The 6,314-nt window shown below is 37.6% G+C and overlaps 1 non-coding gene across 1 annotated transcript; it reads left to right on the plus strand.

Moving 5' to 3' along the window:
• Positions 1–4,747: 4,747 nt before the first annotated feature.
• LOC121101611 lies at positions 4,748–4,854 on the plus strand. Its single transcript, XR_005833594.1, has one exon. It is a non-coding gene; the product is annotated as a U6 spliceosomal RNA (small nuclear RNA).
• Positions 4,855–6,314: the final 1,460 nt, after the last annotated feature.

The following is a 6,314-nucleotide window of genomic DNA, read 5'->3' on the forward strand; positions in this document are numbered from 1 at the left end:
TATGGGATCGAGCCCCACATCAGGCTCCTCTGCTATGAGCCTGCTTCTTCCTCTCCCACTCCCCCTGCTTGTGTTCCCTCTCTCGCTGGCTGTCTCTATCTCTGTCAAATAAATAAATAAAATCTTAAAAAAAAAAAAAAGACATCTGGGTGTAATAACTTGGTACAATACATAAACATAGGGAGTTTTTAGTAGAACTCTGCATCTCACTTAAGAGAACCAATCTCTTTCTTAAGTCATATGATTACAGTGTCAATTAAATGTGCAATTAAATATCAAGAGCAGGAGACCAGCATCGATGTTTAAATCATAAAAGTACATGCAAATTATAGCCTACATATATGAACTATATTTGGTGAAAGTATTGCTAAAGGTGGAATGAACTTGAGGACTTAAACATACTGACAGGTTACTTTGTATAACCAATTCTTACAAATTCATGAGTGGCTAAAATTGGGAAACTAAAGAGAGCACAGAGAAATGTTTTCGTAATTCTGGAAATGGCAATAGGTGGATAGATGTTTGTAGTGCAACTGATGGTTTCTCTGAAAAATCTAGAGACAAAAAAAGAAAATACCATGAGCTGTCTGGCGAGGATTGTGGAATAGAAGGATCCTAAGCTCACCTCATCCCATGGATACAACTAGACAATACCTGTATCAGTGTAAATAACCCAGAAAATGACCCAAAGTCAGGCAGAAAGACTGTCCTTAGCCAAATGCAGAGAAAAGGCCACATCAAAAAAGGTAGGAAAGATAGAGACATGGTGGGAAGCTAAACTGCCCCATGGGATCATCCCAAGAGAAAATAAAGAGTCCCTCATATCAGGAACCCCAGGCACAGGGAACCACACAGGGAAGATGAACTCCCATAACATTTGCCTTTGAAAACCAGAGGGGCATAATTTTGCAAGTTCTTATAGTCAGTGGGCTTAATACCTGGAACTTTAAAAATCAGCAGGCTTATGCTAAGTGAAATAAGTCAAGCAGAGAAAGACAATTATCATATGATTTCTCTCATCTATGGAACATAAGAACTAGGATGATCGGTAGGGGAAGAAAGGGATAAAGAAAGGGGGGGTAATCAGAAGGGGGAATGAAGCATGAGAGACTATGGACTCTGAGAAACAAACTGAAGGCTTCAGAGGGGAGGGGGGTGGGGGAATGGGATAGGCTGGTGATGGGTAGTAAGGAGGGCACGTATTGCATGGTGCACTGGGTGTTATACGCAACTAATGAATCATCGAACTTTACATCAGAAACCGGGGATGTACTGTATGGTGACTAACATAATATAATAAAAAATCATTAAAAAAAAAAAGAACCAGAAAATCACAACTTGAATGAGTAAAAACAATCAACAGATGCCAACAACAACATGACTCAGATACTGTAATTATCTGATAGGCATTTGCAAGCAATTATGATTAAACGTTTCAAAAAGCAATTACGAAGACTCTTGAAACAAATAAGAGACAATCTCAGCAAAGATAGAAGTTATAAAAGTGAACCAAATAAAGTTGAAAAAATAAAATAATAAATAAATACACTGGATGGGTTCAATAGAAAAATGCAGGTGGCAGGAATGAATCAGTGAACTTGAACACAAAAAAACACAACTGACCCTATTTGAACAACAAAGAGAAAATAGACTAAAAAAAAAAAAAATGAAGAGAACCATGACAACGATAACAACAATATAAGATATGACATTTATGTCACCCAGGTCCCAGAAAAAGAGGAGAAAGGGTGTGTAATTGAAAAAATATTCAAGGAAATAAAAGCTGAAAATTTCCAAAATCTGGCAAAAAGCATAAACCTAGAGGGCTCATGTAATTCTATGTTCTGTTTTTGTACCTGCCTGTGAGTCTCCATTATTTCAAATTAAAAAATTTAAAAAAGAGAAAAATAAATAAATAAAAATCAGCAGGCTTGGCTTTAAGTGATCTGGGAAAGTAAGGAGAAACTGAGTCCCTGCCCTTAAAGAGACAGCACAACAAATAGCCCCAAAGAGATACAACATAGAAGTAGTAGTTTGAAAAATGTCTGGGGTATTTGGGAAGAAGATTTGTTTACTAATCTTAAAGCATATGCTGGAGGGGCAAGGATCACTGGGAGACTTCTCCAGGAGCAAAGGAGCTGGTAGACCTCATTTCCTTTCTCTGCCTGACAGCCTAGATGCACAGACACCTGCAGGAACCAAGATAGCATGTCACTTTCTACCTAGCTTGATAACAGCACTCCATGCCCATGCTTCTGTGGCTCTGCCCCCTCCAACCCACCTGAATTTGATTGGAATTCAGGGTGGCTGCAGGTTCCTTCTTGCAGCAGACCAGTGTAGAACTTGGCTGTCACTGCAGGACTAGCATTCTCCTGTAGACCCACTCCCTCCAACCCTGCCACAGGAGTTTACTAAAGTGGTTCCAGGTCCTCTCCCACAGCAGACCTGCTCAAATATTTCTAACATTGTACTCCACCCCTGCATTTTCCTGAGACCTGCCCCTTCCAATACACCTTTGACAAGAGTACATCCAAAGCAGTGCCATAAGCCTGACTGTATGCAAGCAGCCAACACAGGGGTTAGTACCACCACAAGCTGACTCCTGCCCCAGAGAGAAGGGAAGATAACCACATATACCAGTCCAACTTCAGCCCCAGAAGTGGGCTGGAGGAAGATATGTGGTGTGATGGCATGTCCTGCCTACCAATGAAAGCTTCTCAGGACAAAACAAAGGGAAAGCACCCTGAAGTTTGGTGCTACTGTAGTTCTGGCAAATGCCTAGTCTGTCTCAACACAAGTCCAAGGAAGCCCCAGACTGGCCCACTAACAACACAAGGAATAAACCCTTCCCACAATAGGCAAAGAGGGCCATTGCGGATGACTGGACTAAAGGCAAACACAGCTCAGGTATAACAGAAGGGCACATGCAATACACAGGAGACACCTCTGAAGTGTCAGGTTCTGGTGAACAGGGAACAGCACACTTCAGGGCACTAAAAGACCTCTTCTTCATAAGGCCACTACTTTCAAGAGCAGGAGATGTAGCTGACTTTCTTAACAGATAAAAAAAAAAGACACAGAATTAGACAAAATGAGGAGACAGAAGAATATGCCCCAAATGAAATAACAGGACAAAATCAAAGCAAGAGTGCTAAAAAATAAATAAATAAATAAAATAAAAACTATGCCTGATAGAGAATGTAATGGCCATAAAGATACTCACTAGATTGAGACAAGAGTGCAGAACTTCAGTGAGACCCTTAAAAAGTATTAAAACAAAACAAAACAAAACAACTTAAAAAGGAACCGGAGGTAAAGAACTCGATAGCTGAAATTTAAAATACATTTGATGAAATAAACAGAAGGCTAAAGGAAGCAAAAGAACATATCAGTGACCTGAAGGGCAGAGTAATGGAAAGCAATGAAGATGAACCGGAGAGAGAGAAAAAAATTAAAAAATGAAAATAGACTTAGGGAACTCAGCAACACCATCAAGTGTAATAACATTCCCATTGTAGGGATCTGAAAAGAAGAAGGGAGAAAAAGGAGCAGAAAAATATATAGCTACTCCCCAAATCTGGGGAAGGAAACAGAAATCCAGATCCAGGATGCACAGAGAGCCCCTAACAAAATCAAGCCAAGGAGGTCCACAACAAGACATGTAATAAGTAAAATGGCAAAAAGTAGTGATAAAGAGAGAATTTTAAAAGCAGCAGGAGAAGGGAAAGGAGAAAGAGAAAGCAAGATAAAGGAAAACTTTATGAGGAAACTCCATAAGGCCCTCAATTGAATTTTCAGCAGAAACTTTACAAGCCAGAACAGAGTGGCATGATATATTCATAGTGCTGAAACAAAACAAAAGAAAACAACTGCAGCCAAGAATATTCTTACCAGCAAGGCCATCATTCAGAATAGGAGAGATAAGGAGTTTCCCAGACAAACAAATTTAAAGGAATTCATGACCACTAAACCAGCCCTACAAGAAATGTTAAAGGGGGATCTTGGCCAGTGGGGGGGGGGTGCTTAAATAGAAGTAAGAAAAGTAGGAAGCACAAAAGCTATAAAATATATATATATATATATATATATATATATATATATTCAGTCAAAGGATTAAAAATATAAAAGTATGTGAAGAATAAAAAAAGATGTCTTGCCATTTGCAACAATATGGCTGGAGCTGGAAAGTATTGTGCTATATTATGTTAAGCAAAATAAGTCAGTCAGAGAAAGGCAAATACCATATTATTTACTTATATGTGGAATTTAAGAAACAAAACAGATGAACAAAGGGGAAAAAAGAGAGGGGCACAAACCAAGAAATAGACTCTTAACTCTAGAGAACAAACTGATGGTTACCAGAGGGGAGGTGGGTGGAGGGATGGGTCAAATAGGTGATGGGGATTAAGGAGTGCACTTGTTGTGATGAGCACTAGGTGTTGTATGGAAGTGTTGGTTCACTATATTCATACCTGAAACTAATATTGCACACTATGTTAGCTAACTGGCATTTAAATAAAAACTTAAAAAAAAAAAACCAAGGAAATAATGGCTTTGAATTACACACTGGACCAGATGGATCTAACTATATTTAGAACATTCCAGCAGAATATACAATCTTTTCAAGGGCACATAGAACATTCTCTAGAGTAGATCACATATTAGGTCACAAAAAGGCCTCAACAAATTAAAAAAAGACTGAAGTCATTCCATGCATCTCTTCCAATCACAGTGCTATGAAACTAGACTGCTCACTTTGGTAGCACATATACTAAAACTGGAATGATACAGAGAAGATTAGCATGGCCCCTGCACAGGGATGACACAATGCTATGAAACTAGAAATCAACCACAAGAAAAATTCTGGAAAGAACACATATATATGGAGGTTAAATAATACTAAACAATGAATGGGTCAACCAAGAAATCAAAGAGAAAAATTTAAAAAAATACAGGAAGACCAATGAAAATGAAAACACAAAACACAATAGTCAACATCTTTCAGATACAGCAAAAGTTGATTAAGAGGGAAAATTATAGCAATGCAGGCCTACCCCAAGAAGCAAGAAAAATATCAAGAGAACAACCTACCCTCACACCTAAAAGACTAGCAAAAGAACAAACAAACCCCCAAACTAATAGAAGGAAGGAAGTAATAAAGATAAGAGCAGAAGTAAGTAAACTAGAAACTAAGGAAACAATAGAACAGATCAATGAAATAAGATGTGGTTCTTTGAAAAGATCAACAGAGTTGATAAACATTTAGCCAGACTCCTAAAGAGAAACAGAGAGAGAAAGAAAGAGAGAGAGAGAAGACCCAAATAGACAAAATCAGAAATTAAAGAGAAGAAATAACAACCAATACCACAGAAATACAAAGTATTATAAAAATTATATTACAACTAATTGGACAACACAGAAGAAATGGATAAATTCCTAGGAACATATAAGCTTTCAAAACTGAATCAGGAAGAAATAGAAAATTTGAACAGACCAATCACCAGTAATTAGTAATTGAATCAGTAATTTAAAAAATCTCCCAAGAAACTAAGTCCAGGAGGAAGCTTCACAGGTGAATTCTAGCACACATTTAAAGAAGAGTTAATACCAATGCTTATCAAACTACTCCAAAAATAGAAGAGGAAGGAAAACTTCCAAATTCATTCTATAAGGCCAGCATCATCTGGGTCCCAAAACCAGGTAAAGACACTACCAAAAAAAGAGAACTACAGGCCAATATCTCTGATGAACATAGATGCAAAAATCCTCAACAAAGTATTAGCAAACTGGATCCAACAATACATTAAAAAATCATTTACCACAATCAATGGGATTTATTCCTGGGATGCAAGAGTGGTTCAATATTCACAAACCAATCAATCTGATACATAACATCAATAGGAAAAAGCATAAAAACACTTTGATCATTTCTATAGATGCAGAAAATGCATTTGACAAAGTACAACATCCATATGTGATAATAACCCTCAACAAAGTAGGTTTAGGGGGAACATACCTCAATATAATAAAGGCCATATATGAAATACCCATAGCTTACACCAATGGTGAAAAACTAAGAACTTTTTCTCGAAGATCAGGAATAGGACAAGGATGTCCACTCTTATGACTTTTATTCAACATAGTACTGGAAGTCCTAGCCACAGCATTCAGACAAGAAAAATAAAAGGCATTCAAGTTGTTAAGGAAGAAATAAGACTTTCACTATTTGCAAAATAACATGATACTATATACATGGAAAACCCTAAAGTCTCCACCAAAAAACTATCAGGACTTATATATCAATTCAGTAAAGT

Source organism: Ursus maritimus, unplaced genomic scaffold, assembly GCF_017311325.1.
Source record: "Ursus maritimus isolate PB19 unplaced genomic scaffold, ASM1731132v1 scaffold_8, whole genome shotgun sequence".
In the NCBI taxonomy this organism is placed as follows: Eukaryota; Metazoa; Chordata; class Mammalia; order Carnivora; family Ursidae; genus Ursus; species Ursus maritimus.